The sequence below is a fragment of the Platichthys flesus genome, chromosome 3 (genome assembly GCF_949316205.1).
Source record: "Platichthys flesus chromosome 3, fPlaFle2.1, whole genome shotgun sequence".
Classification (NCBI taxonomy): Eukaryota; Metazoa; Chordata; class Actinopteri; order Pleuronectiformes; family Pleuronectidae; genus Platichthys; species Platichthys flesus.
Genome location: NC_084947.1, coordinates 3,090,195 through 3,110,745, shown reverse-complemented (window position 1 = coordinate 3,110,745; position 20,551 = coordinate 3,090,195). Strand labels below are relative to the sequence as shown.

The window sequence follows — 20,551 nt, the reverse complement described above, 5'->3', positions numbered from 1 at the left end:
TTGGTACGTGAGGCTCAGCGGCCCTCGGGGTCCACATCATCAGACCAGGTCACTCGGCCTTTTGTGGACACATGGCAGAGGTCTCTCAATTAACACCTCGGTGAGACGAGCCTTCTGTCCACATGATCAAAGCCGGGCCTCCGCCGCTCAGATGTGTCTCCCCCCCCCCACCCCCCCCCACCCCCCCCACCCCCCAGCAGCCGCCACCTCCCTGTGATTACGACTCCCCATCCCTCTGCTGTTTGTTTGGAGAAAATGACTTCCACTCCGCTGAGCCGTCTGAGCGCGTTGCACGTCAACCCCGGCCCGGGCTTCTTCTTCTGGCTGTGAACTTTTTGGGCCATGCTGTGTTTTGCTCTGTAATTTTGAGGTAGAGGAGGTGCTGGGTTGTAATTTTAGTTCTGGTCGAGCATCTGTTCGTCTGTGGTCGCGTCCCATTTGTGCCTCTCTTGCTTGTTTCAGTGCTAAAAATACCGGGGAGTTTTCAAGGTGTTTTAACTTGGAGTAATTTTTTGTATTTTCTGAGAGAGTTCCCCTGCTGTGTAACCGCTCTGGCTGTGGAGGTGAAGGGAGTTGTTACAGCTGCTCAGGTTTCTAAGTGTGGGATGAGAACCTACATGAGCCTCAGGGACTGCCCTGTTATTACCAGATCAAATCTGCTTTATATAGTAAATCCACCAAAACTAAACCAGTAGAGCTCACTTTCCAGAAAACAAACCTTACGGAGAACTGCACCGAAGAATGTTTAATGAAAACTTAACTGTGTGAAGTGAGATGTCAGATTAGGTTAAATATATATCACACCATTTTCCAACAAGCATTTACCTGGAAGATATAAAATAAGGTGCAGCAGAGCAGACTGTAAATTCAGTATTTGAACATAATAAAAACATAAAGGTGAAGTCAAGCTTCGGGGGAATCCTCCTAAAAGATTTGCCGCGGCCCGGGGCAGCTGCCAGGCCGGCACCGCATTGTTTTCGGTCATTATTCGGCTGATCAAAGCTCCGGCAGAACTTCGCAATAATCTTTTCAAATCAGCACTTCCTGGATTTAGAAGATTAACAGAGCCGGGGTGGAGACCTGCGATGGGTTTGTGTGGGTTGGGGTTTGGCTTTTTAATGTGCAGATGTGACCAGGAGTGTAAAACACAGAATATAAACATTAAAGTTGTTTACTTTGTAGTGCGCACACAAACAATTTTCAAAGGGGGGGCGGTTGCTGGCTGCACAAAGTTATAAATCCAGCCTCCTCCATGTTAGGGACTGGGACCAGACTAACAAGTCAGAGGACAATGGTCAAGTGTTAATTTTTCTAGAAGGGTTAGGGGTTACTCGTTCTCTACTGTGGTCATTTATCTTCATTCCAGGATAGTGCAAGTAGGTGGAGATGTAGCTGCAGTGATGCTAAGCTAATTTAGCTGGCTTCTGGCCTTTGCATCATATTTTGCCACAGATTTAAGGATCCTGAGAGAAATCAATGTACTCAACATGATGTCAAACTTTTTGCCGCCTCGTAGAAGAGATGTTAATGAACTAAAAACAATGTCCATTTATCATCCACTTTGCTCATACCCATAAAGTTGTATTCATTTTTTGAATATAAGTGTAATGCAATGACACGGTTGAGAAATATTCATCTACTGAACTTTCACTCGGCCCAGCTTTCTCTCCGTCTCGTTAATTAGCTCCAATGCTCTTTTGAACCCCAGAATCGCTGAATGAGCGAAAGCTATTGTCTCACTGATGGTCGACTTGATAACCTCCCTTTGCCTCTAAGGCCTGTGGAGCTTAAGAACCCATCAGCGGTCGATTCGGAGGCTTGGGTTTCTCCTGGTGCGTCAAAGAGGAACTCCACGCCCACAAACTGTCACGTTTACCTGTCAAGAATATGTCCACAAAAAAAAACTGAACTGAAACGTTCCCTCCTCTGGACCCGGATGGGATTTCATCTCTTTGATAATCTAGTTGTTTCAGCCTGTGTTGTTCTGGAGAGGTGTTGGCCGGTTTGCTCGTGCAGGCTTCAACCTGCTCCAGGTTTCAGTTTGTGAGGAGCATCGTCGGGGTGAACATGAATGAGTGAAGGTATTTCTCTGTGCGGCTCGGATTAACCCCCGGCCAAAACCTTGAAGTGTGTTTCACAAAGATGTTTTGTTTCCCGGTATGTTAATCCCCCTCCTCCTGCCTTCGAGCCTCTTCTCGGTCATTATGGGCTCGTTCATATCACATATGTTCAGGAGGAAGCGTTGGTATTTGCTATTTGAAAATTGATTTGGTGTAAATGAGAACATGAATGTTTTTCTCTCTTCATCACAGATGATTTTTGTTTAGGAAGTTTCCCTATATTAGTTTTCTGAGTAGTAGCTAGACACACCTTACTGAATAGCTTTGACACCATGTTAACACAAAAGGCAATTGCTACTTATTGCTGTGTGATATTTGACCAAGATCTCACATCTTGATAAAGGGCGTGTGAATTGGGGCCTTATCTGTACAGATGGAAGTTGTTACAGCGGCCGTTGTCTTCATGTTTCTTTGTGTTGTGCCGCTGGCAAAGGCCTCTCGCAGAGTCTGAGTCTGGGCTTTGTTTTGAACACTCAGATGTACTTTTGTGGCTTTTCATTGTACTGTTTGATTCTTGTGAAGGTGGTTAAAGAGATTAATGGTGTTGGAGTTTGCTTCGGGAACCATTCAGTGTCATAATTATTTTGTGTTGCTTTCGTGAAAAGATAGAAGAACGCAATGCACTGTTGAAATGATGAGCAGAACAACATAACAATCTCTAATACAGTGAATCATCATGTAGATCAGCCCTGATGGTCGATGAAAGCGTTTGTTTTGAGATGTACAGATAAACCAGCTCAACATCGACCTTCGTGCTCTGGGTTTTTCTTGTCTCTGCTGCAGTGGAGGTGTTGATCCTGTAAATTAATCAAAAACCAACCCTGGAGTAACAGCACCGTGCCTGACTTGGCTTGCTGAAAATGATTGTTTTGATTTTTAACCACGATGGGAAGAATACCAGAAAAAACAGAATGTGGTGAGGCAGCGAACTCCAATTATCCCTCAGTGCCTAACCCACGCTTTGAGGGAAAAGCAGATTTTTATTTACGATCACATTCAGAAAAGAAGAAGCTGCTGATGATGGTTTTTGTGGATTTTGCTTCCAGGCAGAGCTACAGTGAAGGGAAAGTGTTCAAACTCAAATGCACACAGCTCCCACATGCACTCAGCTGTTGACTTCAGTGTTTCCAACAGAATTCCTTCTATCCACAGCTGTCTTCAGATGTGACCTACAGGTAAGAGACGTTGAGATGACTCCCTGGTTTACCCACAGTCTGCCTTTCACACATGCACAACACAGCAGGAGGAACTGCATCGCGTGCACATCTGCAGCTGAGGCTATGAGGTCTGTCCGCATGGATACAACTTTATGGATGATAGAGTGCACATCTCAAATCGGGCTGCAAACAGCTATACTACAATATTACAATTATGAAAATGTGACAAGAGGAATTAGAACATGGTAGAGTGCCAGAGTCTAGATAATTAATGGGAACCACTGACTGTCCATATGGAGTTTGTGTCGTGACCATTAACTCCACTTTTCTAGTCAGGATTCTTTTAAGTGGTTTTTCCCTCTCTGATTGAATTCGGCAGAAACCACAAAAGCCTCCATAATGCAGATTGTGAACCAGCTGCATCAGGTGCTGGTGGGACTTCCTGCCTGGCCCCATGGTGTCCAGTATCATCCGAGGCATTCGGATTAAACCAGTCGTGCCTTTGTTGTGACTGGGTCATGTGAGGCTCCTGTAAGTCCTGGCGCTTGTGTCTCTCCATCTTCAAGCAGCAGAAACGATAGAGATCGACAAAACATTGAGAACTTTCACATTCCAAACCTCCAGGTCCGCGTGCGTCAGGAGGAAGTGTCTGTTTGTAGAAGCTCCCTCAGCTCGTCATTATCCCACTCATCTCCACTGGTGAGAGGCGGGTCGGCTGAACCGGGGGGAGGAGAGAAGAACCCCGCCTGCTTCTTGTACACTAAGCAAGACAATGCAGGTGCAAAGTGAAGTCGGGGCTAAAGGGATCCTGTGATAATCCCTCAGCTATGTAGGCATGCACAGACTTTGCTTGTCAAGTTAGTGTTTCACAAGAAGGTGGTTTGAGTCGATTCAAACAGAACTGAACCCGTATCTGGAGCGCTAGCTGCCCTCGAGCGGTACAAGCCTTGTTACCACAAATACCCCATTCTGCTAATGCACAGTCGTATTTTTGTGAAAACATTTGCATTTCTGTCACTTTAATTAATATTTACAACACAGAATATGTCTTAAATATATCTAGAAATAAGAAACCAAATTATTACCCCTGCCTCCTCCTTGTTAGTGGATGGCACACCGACCAAACAACAAATTCAAAGTACATGTTTCATAAAATGTTTGCAAAGGTGATTTTCTCTTTCTAGGTCCATTCTTAAAACTCTTGTATGTTCAGGGGCTTTTTTTCTTCTACTTAATTTGGTTTTAATTATTAATTTGATGCTCTGTAAACAAAGTGAAATGTCATGATTGACAGCTGAGCCTGACCCGAGATGTGGGTACACACACTCTGGGTGGTTTGGCTTTGTTTTTTGGATAGTGGGAGGATTTCTTTACGTATAGTCTTTGCTTTACATTATTGTTATAAAGACCCTTTGTGCGTGTGATTGACAGCTGAGTCTGACTTGCAGTTGGTGGAGCTTGTGTATCGCACTGTGGCTCCTCATCGTGAACCACTCCTGCACAGACAATCTGAAATAATACATTTTGGGCGTAGTCTTGCTTTAACGAGGGGAAAGGTGCACCGCATTAAAAACCTTGCCTAGAGCAGCGTTGGCCCCAAAGTCTCCAGAGCGGCTGAGTTCATCTCCTGGATGCTTCTGTTGACTGCTGGGAGAAGCCCACACCCTCAGCCCACTGGTCACCAGCCTGCTCATGTTGCAGGCTCCCTCGCTGGCTGGTATTGTCAGGTTACAGTGTGTGTGTGTGGTGTCTGAGCAGCTGTGTTGCGATTGGCTCGTGCCCGGCCATGTGAGACACCGCCGGGTGACGTCTCCATGCTAATCCCACTTCTCTATCTGGGATGTTTTCTCTCTGGTGGCACTGGGAGCTCTCTGTCAGTCGCAGCTGAGGGAAATGCAGTCGCAAAGTTACTTTTGCAGAACGAGGAAGGTGAGTGAAAATGATGTTTTTGAGTTGGTTAGATCCATAACTTTTTAACCTGCTGATGCCAACACTTTTTTTTTTTTTATTCATAGAGCCGATAACTGCTGCGTTTAACTAGTATCTCTATGTTAAAGATAACTGCAAATACCAAGAGCACAAAACCTGGTGAATCAATTAAAAATGTTAGTCCTCTGCACCAAAATAGGACTTGTTGGTCATGTTTAATAAATAGCATGTAATAAACACATTAATATTTTAACAGTTGACTAGAATAGAGGGTTTCTTTGTACAAATTACAGAAGTAGTTCTCTCAGAATTGTATTATATGTTGTTTTTTATGACTGAAATATATCGGGACCTTGTTTATCAGGTTTGAATCCCCTGGGGAGTTGATGTGGGTACCGACCTCCACCAGGAGACCGTGACATGTTATCACTGTTCAGGTTCCTAAACATGCTGATCATAAGAAACCTGGATACTGTACAAATTATGTAAACTAGGATATGAAAACTTATTATGTCATGTTCCACGTATGTCCGCCTCATCCTGAATATGATCCTAAACACAGACCCAAATCCAGTTTATTGATATGCATGTTGCATTTCTTGTTCTATTATACAGTTGGTTATAATATGTGGAAATGATGAAACTATAATGTTTCTGCTACTGTGTCATCTTACAAATACTGAAGCTTCACCAAACGGCTGTTGTTGATGTGATTGTTGGTGTTTTGTTCGTGGGGAAAGAAACCGAGTGAGAGCAATAGATTTCAGATCTGTGAGATGGTCGATAGTGTGAACTAGGACGAGGGTCTGGTTTAAGGTTTTGTCTGTGGGGGGGGGGGGGGGGGGGGGTCTGTTGTGTCTACAGCTGCTGCCCGACACATTCCTAGTGAAGAGCCAGTCACTCTGACCTCAGGGCCGACTGAGCCTCCACCTTCTGACTGCGGACATGGCAGCTGGCAGTTTGGTTTGGATTCAGTTGATATCAGTGTAAATGTTTCCCGTTTAAAAACACTGGGTTCGATAGATTTTTTATTTTTGCTGCTTACAACCGTGTGTCACTTTCCACTTTCCAAACAAGTTGTGTGTTACTGAAACGCACAAGTTGAGACGGATGATAGTGATGACATTCAGAACGATTTATGTGTTGTCTTCATGATATTTGCAGATATGAGCCCTTCACAGACGGATTGGCATCAGGGGTTGTTTGCCAGTATGCACCAGTATGACAACTGCTATTTTACAGAATAGAAGGTTTGCCCGGCTGTGGCTCAGGAGGTAAAGAGGGTTGTCCACTAATCAGAGGGTCGGTGATCCCCTAGGGTTTGACAACGACATGTAATTAATCATTGAAATTGATTTAAACTGGAAATTGTGTTGGCTCTGACATGGAGACAAACTTCCTCAGTGCCTGAATCTCAGCTCCACATTGTGACCCATTCCAAAATGATCATGGCATGACACTTCACCTGTTGGGAGAACTTTCCCCCTAACTTAATTCAAATTCCCACCGGTGTGTGACAAACCAGTACAGAACTCAAACAGGTAAATAAAACTCGGGCCTGGTGCTAAACTCTGAAGCAAAGTTCCAGTTAAAACCATCTGCAGCCTCGTGCCTGAGAAGTTCAGGCGTTTCTCGGTAAACTGTTAAACTGCAGCAGTAAATGATTTCCTCTCGCGCTCAGCGGGGCTTTGTTTACAGTGGAGATTGACTCCCTGGTGGCACCACTGATCTTATCTGCCGGGGGCCGAAGCCTCGGTGCACACGGGCCCCTGCTGTCAGCGCGGCACATGGGCACTGTTTTTAATATGAGGCTGCATTTACATTAGGAGAGAACGCAACTCAACAGGCCACGTTAATTACAGACAAACAGTGTGTGGGCCGTGGGCTCACAGACGATCGGGTAGATGTGTGGTGTTTGCAGCTTCGTGGTGATGAAGGCTTCGGTTGAGCGTCAGTGTCTGACCGTGTGACTCGACTCTTTGCCTGTAGCACGGCGGTGAAGTCGGCGGGACGATGGCCGTGGATCAAGTTACAGTTTCCACAGAGTGAGGGGCAGGTCTCCATGGCAGCGCTGGGCCACTGGTTCCCTGATCTATCCTGACCGACTGGGAGATGGAGGCTGCTGGTGACCTGCCTTCCTCCCATTTGTCCTGTCACAGTTTCATAATCAGACAGAACTCCTCATAAAACCAGTTGTGTCCGAGCGGTACCTCACACAAATATCATTTAGAATTTGTCCAATCCCAGTCCGACTAGCTTGCTCCCAATAGGCTCGCATCAGTTGTCCACAGTAAAAGTGTAAATGGTTTGTATTCCTTTTCCTTGAGGGCATGTAAAGATGTTTGTGTAGCACTGAGATACGTTATCACCACACCAGGTCCACAGGAAGCTGTGAGTCCCTCTTCTGTTTATTCAAATCAGAGATTGTTCCTTTTCAGTCAAACGAACACAACGACAGCGTTTCATGTTAATTACACAAACGGCAAAGTGAGACTCTATTGTCTCATAACTGTGACCTCTGCAAACTGGAGTTTACTTTATTATATTATTATATTACACGCTCATGTTTACAAAACGCTTTAGTCGGTGTCTCTGGTCAAAACATAAAAAACCTGCAGAGTAAGTTTATTTGTATAACATTTAGCTAAAAGAACCAAACAGACATGGTGATGACATGTTTCTGTGGCAGGTTACCCCCCCCCCCCCCCCCCCCATCTCCTCCTCCGCCTCCATCCTGTTCATATGCATATTCAAGGACATCTGCCACCAAAACCTCCCCGACAGCAAATGCTGATTGTTCCTTCCCTTGTGCTGAAATAATAATAATAATAATAATTATAATAATAATAACAGTGGAGCAGGGGTAACGAGTCAGGTCAACATTTCTCACTATATACATTTCATTTAGCTCGTGAGGAGATCAGGAGTGAGTCTCAAAGGACTGTGGCAAATTGCTGATTAAAGGATGTGTGAATGCAGATGTCTAAATCCAACAAATAAAATGATGAATTTAGGAGTACACGCCACAAATACAAGTACCACTTCTTATTTTTTAAGTCTATGTATCAGTAGCCCCAAGTACTTGACTTGCAGTATTCTCAGAAAACTTTTTAATTTGATGGGTTCTTCCCTCACCCATACGACATCCTTTCATTGTAATCCGGCCAAGGATTTTTTGCGTAATCGTGCTGACAAAACCTGCTGTAATGATAAAAACATAACTTCTCCAGTTAAGGTAATTAAAATACCAATATCAGATCAAATAAGATTTAAATACTGTCAGATCTGTCAGCATATGTCATGTTCCTCACCGATCTGTGGGAACCTGGCAGACCAGAAATGTTTTTCTGCGTTCAGAGCTGAGGAAAAAAAAACATGTCTGTCAAACAAAGCGCGACATATTATGAATAATTTTCACAACACTGCACGAGTTGTTGTTTTTCTGGTCCCCCCCCCCCTCCCCAAAAAAGTGACGTGGAAAATTCCCAGAATACCGCGGGAGTTAATCCCTTTGTTTTGGTGGAAGTGGGGATCCTCCCGGCACACGGAGGGCAGCCATAATGCCACAGTGTTTCCAGTGGAATGTAACTGCCATTGTTGACCAGGATGACTCCCACTGGGAAGACAGCCCCTCCCCCAAACCCTTCCTCACCCCCTCGCCCCCTCACCCCCTCACCCCTGCACTGCCAACATAATACAATGTGTTGCATTATACCTATGAGGCATGCTACTGTTTTCATAGCCTATGACCCCGTGACCGCGAGCCGAGGCCAAGATAATGAAAAGGATGACACGGAAGTCATTGGTTAGTCCCACAGTTATTACAGCTTCCTCTGCACGACCACGGCTGGGAATTCAAACCTTTTATCTTCTCAGACATGGAACAGACGGATTTCTTACTTTGTGTATTTTGTTTGTCTAATTCTATCTCATTCATATCAGTAGAACAGAAGAAACAAAACCAAATAAAGTTGCTTTATTATTGTTTAATTTGTCAATATATTTGAATTTACTCAGTCTATTAAGTTTCCTAAAAAACTAAATTTTTATATTTTTCCCAGAACCCGATGTGACATCCTGCCATAAAGAGTCAAAACAAAAAAATATTAATTTCATAATGTTCTAAAACCAGAATATATTTGGCATTTGTTTGATATGGTTTTAGAAGAGTCAGGCTGACGTTACAAGATTTCTTTTACATATGATGTTTTATTTTGAATTCTCTATAAAAATTAGACAGTGTGTAGACATACATTTTTTTTTTTTTTATTGGGGATAAGAAAAAAGAGAACTCCATTAACTCTTTGAGATTATCGAGCTGATCATTTATTTACCTTATCTGTTAAATCAAGTACTTCCCCTGTCTCTTCTCTCTCTTGGATCAAACGCCCCCATTTGCTGTTTTTACTACTTCCTGAAGCCGTTGGGGTGTGTGTGTGTGTGGGGGGGGGGGGGTGTCACTGTACGAAGACAGGGTGTCTCCGTGGTGGCGTTCTTGGAGAATGGACACAGCTCAAGTGTCAGTAGCCTGTCAGTGATGAAGAACACACCTCTCACAGACCGTTCGAGTCGGTGGTTCTGGTTTTTCCACGTGTGACTGGATATCGGGTCTTTCTGTGTGGACTGGACATTTAAACCCAATGAGATCGAATAGAAATAGATATTAAAAGTTGCAGATTCCTTTGGCTTGTTTATAAAAACGTTTATTTAAAACCGTGGCTCTCGGATGCGGTCACTGTTTTGCCCCCTGATCCACTTGCACGATCTCTTTTCTTCCCGTTTCCTTGTCGCTTCCCCAAATTCCCCAAAACAAATCTGATTTATTTTTTTCAAATTTGGGAGTAAAGTGGCGTGTGGACGCCCGGGGCCCGGGGCCTTCCTTCCTTCCCCATACGCACCTTTTTATCTCCCCTTCTCCCAGTGGAACAAATCATTTAGCTGCCACCCTAATAGGATTAGTCCTCTCCCTCTCTCTCCCTCCCTCTCTCTCTCTTGTCTCTGTTCCTTTCTTTCAAAAAGCTGGAGTCCATCCTTAAGTTCTTCTCTTTTCAGGATCGGCCTTTGGAAAAAAAACTCCTCTGGTCCGTCTCAATGAAAAGAGGTAAAAATGTGAATTAATGAGGAATAGATGGAGCGTTTTCAGAGCGTCCTCCTCCTCTTCCTCCTCCTCCTCCTCACTGGGCCTCGTGGAGTTTACTCAGTTTGCTGGTGAATTCTCTTCGGCTGTGATCTGTGTGGATGAAGGTGACTTTCAGCCAGCGTCTGTTTGCTCTTAAATAAACTGATAGCTGATGTTTAGGTGCGTTATCATCACGAGGCGTCCCGGCGCCGGAGCGAGGGTTAACGGCGAGGGTCCCTCAGATTAGCACGCTTGAGATCCCCTGATGAGAAACCACGCTGGAGCCAGTTAATCACTGATGTCACCACATGATAAACAATGAGTCCAGCTGAAGGGACACGGGGATCACAAAAGACGGCCCGGGCGTCGGGGCCAGCTGGGGACGAGCTGCTCAACAGATGGACATGTGCATCACTGTTCTTTTTGTTCTTATCACAGAAAACACCACATGACTAATGCAGTAGCATGAAGTAATTGCATAATAATGAAAGTATAAAAGCCTGTTTGCTTCAGAGAGCAGCACCAGGACGTTCACCTGCTGGTCTTTGTGTGAGAGGCTCAGTTATGAACTAGGCAGGAATTTGGTTTCTGATTTTAAAATGTGAAGCCGGACAGGAATCTGAGACTGAGGAACACAAGCTGATCAGTCACCTGTTGGTCCCACAGTCAGTGGCTGCCCTCTGTTTGCACACCGATCTACAGAATCTGATCAATCTGACTTCAAACTGATTTAAATAGTTCAGGTTTGGTTTGAAAGCATCTCATCTACCGGAGCTTTCTCTCGTCTTGTGGTCGAGCGGGCCCTGAAGCCGGCAGGCGTCTCTCCCGCTCTCCGGTGATGCTCGACCGACCTTTTAGTTCCCAGGACCTGAACCATGGCACAGCTGGGACTGCAGCCCCCTGGAGAGGAAAACATGGCTCTGGAGGGAGTGCTGGTTGATTTTGAAACTGAACGCTCTAAAGACATGTCCTGGTTCTGCTTTGAAAATGAGATGTGGAGGGAGAAGGCCACTGCTCACCATTATAAACAATAGGTCAGTTTGATAAGAGTGTTCAAACAGTCTGAAAAGAGAAAAATGAAAGTAAAGAAGTGAGTGTGTGTAGGAGGTGAAGGTTGGTTTCATTAGACCTTGAAAACAGTCTCGTCTTTATCTCAAACTTTTTCTTTCATCTCATGTTGCAAACATCATCTTAACCTGAGTGATCTTTCAAAAGTTCCTACAGTGGAACAAAAACAGAGTCAAGACACACACACAGGGATACACACACACACACACACACACACACACAGGGATACACACACACAAACACACACACACACTAGGGATGGCCCAACATGTTTTTGGCCTCAATCCTAATCTGTGTCCTTGACCTCTGGTGGGGAGCGGCGGTTGTCCACCGATTTTAGAAGATTTGCAGTTAAAATCCCACGCTCCTCCAGTCTGTGTGCTGAAGTGTCCTTGGGCAAGACACTGAACCCTGAAGTGCCCCCCCCCCCCCCGATGTCTGCACCGTTAGTATGTGGAGGATGTGTGCTTGAAGAAGAGCTCCATTCAGATGCATTATATATAAATTTGTTTTGAAAAGAGCGTTAAATGGTTGAGATTCTATATCTTATTTTTTAAATCTTTAAATATTTGATTTTCTTGAAGCAGAAACACTATGAAAATACTCTGAAAACAATGTAGTACAGATGGAAACAGACTCATGAGTATTTGTAGCCTTGTCCCCCCAGTTAACCCAGTGTCCTCTCCCCTCACGTGATCATTATGGGACCCATACATCAGTGGGATCCCCCCCATCACCTCCTGGCTGTATTCCAGTCTAGCGTGACTCATTAGCACCATCGCTGGTCCAACAGCTCGAGTGTTTGTGGTGCTCTGAAGATAAAAGTCTAATTAAGAGCCTCCAGATCTGATCCTGGAGAAGTGATCTGCTCCACCAGCAGGATGTTGCCCGTACTGACACCTACCTGTCAATCACGTAACTTTTCCTCACAAGTCTGTAGTTTCTTTTCAAAGCTGCTTCTCTTAACAGGCTCAGTTCAGTGGAAGAGCTGCTCCTCCCTCCTCCGGGCTGTGATGAGTTTAATTAGCTTGTTCTTCTTTGTCCGGCCGCTGTCAGAGGGAGAAGGGCAGCGGAGGACAAGGAGGCCGAGCTCATTGGTCCGTCTCCCAGAGGTCAGCAGCGTGGGCTCACTCGCCACAAAAGCAAACATGGGAGCACTTAAGACGGGGAATTTCTCCCACAATGCCTCTTTGAGCGAGCTGACAGCGGGAGTGAAAGCTCGGGGAGTGTCTCCGGAGCTACAGTGTGCAGACACAGGCCGTTTGAAGCAAAGCTGGGTTTTGAGAATGTGATGAAGGAAATAAACCAAAGAACAAGTCTCTCCTGTTTTATTTACTCTTATCACTCCATCAAAATGAGATTAGGGCTGCAACAAAAACTAATCTCATCAGTTTATTTCGTTTGCAAAATTTGTCTTTTTTCAATAATTCGTAATTATACAATGAACTTCATCTATATTGCAGTATGTGCTTGACAGAAACCATCAGAAAAGTTGCTGGTAAGTTTATTATCCATTAAACTAGTTGATTAATTTGTGGACTGCTGCAGCCGTGGCACTAAAATTAAAATGTTTAAAAGTAAAAGTTAAATATGGTGTTAGCGGTGCAGCAATCATAAAAGCTGGACTGTTATGAGGTCCTAGATACAGATACTGGACTTGATTTGTCTTATATAAGAATATTAACAACATGTTCACACCCAAATCTCCTTGGGTGTGAACATGTTGAAAATGCTGCCAGTATGTAGGAGGATGAACCATGGGAGTTTTGTTGGACTTGACACACTGTCGACTCGCTCTCTGTCTGGTTCGTGCGGTGCCTCATCCAGAGGGTTCCCTTCACCGGGCGTTGTGTGGTATTCACCAGCCCGAGGCTCCTCTCCACTCTCATGACTCCACTCAAGAGCTAAACAAATACGTGGCTCCAGCCTGTCGTTGGTCAAGTGCAGGCTGAATAGAGCAGGGCATGCATGTGGGGGGGGGGAGAGAGAGAGCGAGGGAGGTGTGAAGGGAGGATGACAGTCTGATTCAGGGAGAGAGGGAGGACAAAGAGAGAGAGGGGGTGACGGCCCGTCCAGGCGTAGAGCAGGATTGTCCCGGATGGTGGAGCGAGGCCAGAGGGACGAGACCCAACGGGACGAGTGTTTCTGTGCATCTCCGACTCGGCTGCTGTTTGGGAACCGGCTCAGACATCAACTCTCTGTCGGTGAGAGACGCTGCAGGAATCACAGGGTGAGATGGAAACTTCTTTGAAGGTGCAAAAAGGTGGACGTGGAAATGCAGGAGTCAAACTTTGCTTATTTAAGCATTTTCTTCCTCTGAAGTAAACCTTTAATTACTCACTTATTATTGGATTGAATGATTATAATGATAATAATTCCCTTATTAAATGTCTTGGGTGAATCAGTTTTTTTTTTTTTTAGATGTGAGACGTTGCTGCTTTTCTCTCCTTTACATCCTCATAATTTATCTCTAGGTTTTGAACCTGTTGATTTGGCTTCTTCGGCAATTACTGATGTTCCTACTCACTCCCGGGAAAACATGCTTTTTGCACATCCTGATAAAATAAGTTTGGAGCTGGTTTCTGAATAAAAGAAAAATAATCTATAAAATCTGCAGTGCCCTCCTGGATTTAGCCGTAAAGATGAAGTAAGTGTTCTTTGGGTGATTTCACAGTGAATTGAGTTCAGTTTGAGGTTTGTTGTCCTCTAATGCTCTGTGGGTCTGAATCATGTTTGTCCTCTAGGGGGCAGTGTTGTCAGCAGGGTTAGGTTTGAGTGTCCTGGACTAAACCACTGCTCTGGACAGTTTGCAGCAGCGAGCAGATTAACGATGTCTGTGCACAGTAAAGCTTTTACATGCAGGTTGTGTTTAAAGGAAATGTGAAAACAGGAAACAGAATCTGATTAAACCAGTAACAAACTGGTTGCAACTTGACAGAGACAGGTTGTGGCATGTCTCTGTATCTAGAATGTCAGAGTCGTAATTTTAAAGGTGGAGCACAGAGCTGGATTGCATCTGACAGATATTAATCCAACAGGCAGAATAAATCATCTCGGGGTAATCATTCCCAAATACACTCTGGAATTTAGCAGCCTGAGATCTGATGTTTGATTTGTTTTCAATATCACTTTCTCCTTTTATTAATATTAGAGCTTTTTGAATTCTTCCTTTGCTCAGGATAGACTGGAAGTGGATCCTGGAACACACACACACACACACACACTGGTTTATTTGTATTTGACAGTCTTCTTACGAGGTGACACTGAACCTCTGAAGAGCAGCTGTCAAGATAAATGCGACAATCGAAGACACCTTTCTGAAAAGTGGCTTCCTGGCTCTGGGGGCAGATGCGTAAGTCAAGTGCATTTTATTCCCGCCTTGAAGTCCCTTTTTAAAAACAAACTCTCAGACTGTGGAGTTCACATTCTTTCGATCCTGCCTCCACCACGTTTGCAAAAAGATTTCAGCTCCAGTGGAAATTCTAGAAGAGCCTCATATGCTTTAGGTTTGGTTCTGCATGTGTCTTGCAGATGCTTCAACTCTGATTCTGTCATTTTTAAAATCCGTGCTCCACAAAGCAGAAGTTTTATGATCACAAACTCTGATTCTGTCATTTCCAACCTTGAAATAACAAGCGTGTGAGTTTTTCCTGTGAGAGATACATTCAGGTGGAAATGGACAGAAAGAGAAAAGAATGATAACGGTACTGTTGTTGTTGTTTTGAGTGATTTGCATGGAGGCTTTTCAGGTGTTGTGTTCATAGTTTGTCAGTTACTGTGCCCACAAGTCTCCGTTTGGTAGAAGTGCAGCAAAAACCCCTGCAACACTAGAGACATTGCATTTTTCCCAGGGACTAATTTGCACTTGTTGTCATGAAAACTCTCTAAAATAAGATCGTTAATATTATATTTGCTTAAACACAGACATATCAACATTGTAATTGTGGTAGTTTAATGTGTAACTGTCTCCTAGAGCTGTTAGCCTGGGTGCTTCCTCTTTTCATGTATTCCCTTCAACTGTAATCTTTGTCTACGCAGGAGCTATTGTCTTGCTTCAGAAAAAGCTTTGTCATCCTCTTCCTGAAGAAGGGAAGTTTGTATTTGAATCCTCTGGGATGTAGCTGGAAGCGTTTTTCGTTTCCTCCTGTGAGCCTGTGACTTTAGCAAGGAGCCAGCCACCCTCCCGACTGTAAACTCATAAAGCAGAAGACAAAATCCTTTTCATTCCTCCTGAGTCTCTCCCTCCTCGCTGGGATAATTGAAAGCCTCGGAGGCGAGCTCTCCCTGAGTTGAACCCAGCGGGCCCATGCAGAGCTTCAAAGGGAAACGAACCCAGCGGACAGCGTGAGCCCGGGTCAGAACCCGCGGCCGGCATGCTGCCAAGCGGCCGTGCACGTCGGCTGCTCCACGTCTCCTCCACAGCCGACACAGAAGCTGCTCCGCCGAAGCTTCAAAGAGTTTCTTTAACAAGGTCCAGATGCTGAGCTGAGACGACAAGTAGCTACTGCTTGTTCTGCCACACACACACACACACACTCACACACACACACAGTGACTACTGACTCTGTTTTGAAGAAGACATTGCTCCCATCAGGATGTTGAGAGGCTATTTGATTTATTCCATTAATATTCTTATATTTTAAAACCCCAACATGAATTCTTCTTTGTGTTTTCTTGTCACCTCCTTGTCATATTTCCATCTAGTTTCTGCTCTGACCCGGGCCTCAGGTCCTCAGGTCCTCAGGCAGCTGGTAACTGGCATATGTGCATGTTTCAAAATGCTGATAAGGATGTGAAGCTAAAATGTGCTTTAAACCTTTAACTAAGGTCTGAGTACTCCACAGGTTTTAATTTGATTAATGTGTATTATGAATGTGACCTTATTCCGGTTGAGACGATCCAAAAACTCTGCGTATTCAGACAATTCTCTAAATAATATGGTTAATATCGCAGAAAGACTCCTGTCCACACTCGTATCTATTATCCACAGAGAGATAAAACTGCTGCTGCACAACTCATTAGTATATAAACCTGATATAAACGTCCCTGGGCCCTTTCTGGTGCTCTGAATCAAAATGATCCCAGTTTGTCTCCGGGCCTTTTTCCTCCATTAAAGCTGAAAACCTCAGTTTTTTTTTTTTTTATTAGTGGAAAAACAAGCCTGTTGAATATTCAGCCAGCGGGTTGGCTTCCTTTAAAGCCTCCACTTAACTTTTCAAACTGTTTCCTGTTGACAAATGTTGCAGTGGAAAGCGTGAACTGTCGCACAACACACCACCAGGACTTCAGTGTTGTTGTTCAGTTTACAACACAAACAAATGGGTCTAGACACTCTGGAGGTGTCGGTCTGTGTCAGTGCAGGTTGGACACAATAGATTTACAAGCTCCAATTTCACTTCTGACTTTAAGCTCCTCTTCATTCAGGTGAAGCTTTTCACGTGGCCCCTGAATCTGAATATTTATCTGGAGTAAACAGAAGTTTGACTCAGAAGAAGAATATAACTTAATTCAGTTTCACCTCTTTTGTCTTTGTTACATGATTTTGGAAACCAGTTATATGAAAATTACGTTTTCCACTTGAATTATCAACATTTCTAACTTTGTTCTGGTGAAGTGACGGCTCCATGCACTTTTAGACATTAAGACAGATCTTACTGGACCATTAAATCAATTGATTTAACAATTTTACACCTAAGAAGATTCAAATTATGTAATTTTAGAAACTAGAGCTGCAACAATTGAATATTAATGAGTAAGTTGAGCAACAGAAATGTCAGATACTTCTTTGTTACACGTCGGATTAAGTTATAAAGTACTTTTGCAGTAATTAATTAATAGAAGAATTATTGGCAGAATTACCCAATTATCTTTCAGATCGGTCAAACACTCTCACAGATTAGTTCACGTAGTGGTTTTACCTCCATAATTTGAGTTATTAATAACCATGAATTAAATATGATGCTGTTAATGTTGTTTTCCACAATCCAGAGATATTTGCTTCTCTAAACTTTTTGACACTTTGCTCTGAAACAGATTAAAGTTATTTGTAGGTTAAAAAACTGTCAATTAATTTTCTGTCTGTTTAAATAATTGATCAATTAGCCAATTATTTCAGCTCGACCGTGTATTTGTATTTATTGACGATCTATGAAGTGCTCCAGAATCCAGAAGGTGGATTTTTTATTTCCTGGTCATTCAAGAGAATCTATTTGTTTTGAAAGTTTAAATTCTAACCTCCTTTTTAGCCGTCCCCTGTAACTTGTGCAGTTCTTAAAAAGCATCCGATGGTTTGCTTCTGCTTTTGTTCCTCTTCCACGTGTCTCATATCATAACTAATCCCATAGGCAGGTTTCTTTTAACCACAGCCACACGCCTCCATCTGTCACCGGAGTCCATACGTGCGTGTTTCATATTTGTGTAGCAGCTGAGGAGGAGACCAAACAAGTTGTTCTGGTTTGTGTGTCGTCTGATGTCGTGGCGCTTTGTGTTTTCTCTTTTTACTTCTCTACCCGAGAGCTCGCGAGCCCCACTCGAGTTTATAAAAGTGTTTGCTCGGCTCCGCGTGGAGGACGTCCAGGTGAGTCATGTTCTCTTTATCTTGTGTGGGTTCAGATTCAATGAAAGATCAATTTTATAAAAGCTTTGGATTGCTCTTGAAGGTCGTGAGGATAAACTGACTGTAGACCAGCGACCTTCTGAGCTGAGTGAATCCCTAGAAATACTAGAAAGCAGAAATATAAACTGCCGTGGTGCATTGGTCAATAAGCAGTTAGTAGAGGATGTCACACTTGGAAGGTTTGGGCTTTTGGAAGTTGTTTCTTTTTAGCCAGTTCCAAATCCAAAGGGTTTTATTTCTTCAAAAACTCACATTACCACCGTCCTCTTTACATCCGCCTCCCAGAAAAGCTCAGGACTCGTGTCAATGTTTACATCTCTGCTCTTAACTCGGGTCACTCAGGTCAAAACACAAGGTGATTGTGTATTTGAAGTTGTGGCTCCAACACTGGAACACACTTCCTATAGACATCTCTGGTAAAAAGCAGCTGAAAACCTATTTACTCAAACTGGCCTATTTCTTCTGTCGAGTTTTCTGAATGTTTTATGTGGTTCTTTTATTGTCTCTGCCCAGGAGGTTATGTTTTCACCCCTGTTTGGTTTGTTTGTTTGTAAGCAAGATTACACAATATATATTGGACAAATTACCAAGAACCTTTTGTAGAAGGGAGCGATTACGGGTCAGGGAAGAACCCATAAAACCGATTCAGACAAAGTGGCACATCCAGGGTTTCGAGTGGTTCATATTTCGAGGACTGATGCGAGTGAGTGTGGAACTTGTTGCAGCTTGAATTTAAGTGACAGTTGTGCCGTGTGTTATCCTGAGTGACATCTGAGACATCTGTCCTTTTGTGAGGCAACCCAAAATCCAACATTCAACAGATGACCCATAATGAAGGTAATTGTTAGTTGCAGTCGAAGGTTTCAGTTGTTTGACGTTAACTCTCTTCAAAGCCTCCTAACTATGAGTTTCAATATTGTTTTGAACATTACAGGTTGAATAGAATGTGGGTTTTCATGTGCTGCACGACTTCAGGTCGGATAAGACTTTGTGATTTTGTCTTTTCGTTGACTCTCTGTCTTCGCCTCCAGTTGCTGAGGACTGAAGAGAAACGCTGGTTAATCAGTAACCGAGTGCTGACGGATTTTCCATGAAGCTCATTAGCTGCGTTTCAGCCGTGCCCTGAAGGTCAGCGGGGCAGAAGAGTGGCCGGAGGTTGTCAACCACATTAGCGCACCATGCGTTTCACCTGGAGGCCCCGTGCAGGGGTCGGTTCTGCCCAAACAGCCGGAAAGTCCTGCTTCCTCTTATAGGACACGGATCGGTTGGCTGTCATCTGAGGAAGTCGTCTAATCTTAGCCGTGAAACTTATCCCCCCCCGACTCGGAGGCTCGCTGGGTATAGGCGCGTTGTCGGGCGGCGTGTGGACTCAGTTGTGTGTTTGCTACCTGCGTGCAGTGGGAGGAAGTTAGAATGAAAATTACAGGTAAGCTGTGTGATTTGATTGTGAGAATAAAAGACCTCTCGACTGTGGTTTGGATGAAGGTTAATGTGCAACAACCAAACATGTCTGTAGCCTGGTAGCTGTCGGTGTGTCTCTGCTGTCGGTGCATGCATCAGATCCTGCAGGCTCCGACCTGCAGCGTCCCCCCCCCCCCCCCCCCCACACGCCACAACAACATGTTTTCAGTGTAAACCGAGGACAGAAGAAGTCTGAGCGACAAGATGTGTTGGAATCAATTCCTCAAACACGTGTGTGTGGGATTAAAAAGTGTAGAAATTGAAAGTGATAAGTTGAAAACAGGAGCTCTTGCATGTGACGTTTAAATCTTTTCCAAAACGTTTTCTCTCAAGTGAGTCCAGGCAGTTTAACAGAGCTGTTATGCAACAGGCTGAGAGCTCCAGAGGCTGTTGATAGAAATGTTGAAACATCAGCGTGTCTCAGTCCTGTGTTGTTTATGGTTCTGATGTTGAAACGAAGCAGAAAAGGTTCAGAAAAGTATTTTTTAAAACCTTGAGCAGGAGAGTGAGGTTGTTTCTTCAGTCCTGAAAATCTGTTCAAACCACTTTTGATCTTCAGTGCAAGTTGATCACACTTTAAACCTTTCAGGGAAGTTCCCACGGTTTTAAGTTAATGCTTTAATCCCTCATGTGATTCTATATATCACCACAGATACTGTATGAATCATAATAATTTTTAACCCTATGGAGCTGCCAGTGTAATCAAATCCTGTGTTTCTGGTTCTGTACGATGTCAAAATCAAGACTTTTCCGGTCATATAGGCAAAGATGTGCAGAAAAGTTCACTGGACGAATGAGTGTCCATAAATATAAAATATGAATTTCTCATTCCAGTCTAACAATACTTTGATGGACCAGCTTTATTTGAATATTTCCCTCTTTGTGAGCTTTGGATAAATAAAAGGTGGAGACACTTAAATGGGCAAAATGGAAAATAGTCATGTTTTGGTTTTGCACACTTCTTCATCTGTTGGTTTCTTATCAAACTGAATGATTTATGGAATGATGGTTATGAGGAGGAAGAACAGAATCCATATTGTGTCTGAATTATCTGATCATCCTAAGTCTGAGGCTTTCCGGC

General features: G+C 43.8%; 1 protein-coding gene across 1 annotated transcript in view; it reads left to right on the top strand.

The window, feature by feature from the left end:
* The window catches only part of kank1a (KN motif and ankyrin repeat domains 1a), a 45,539-nt gene that overhangs the window by 3,052 nt on the left and 21,936 nt on the right, over nucleotides 1–20,551 (top strand). The window lies entirely within an intron of this gene.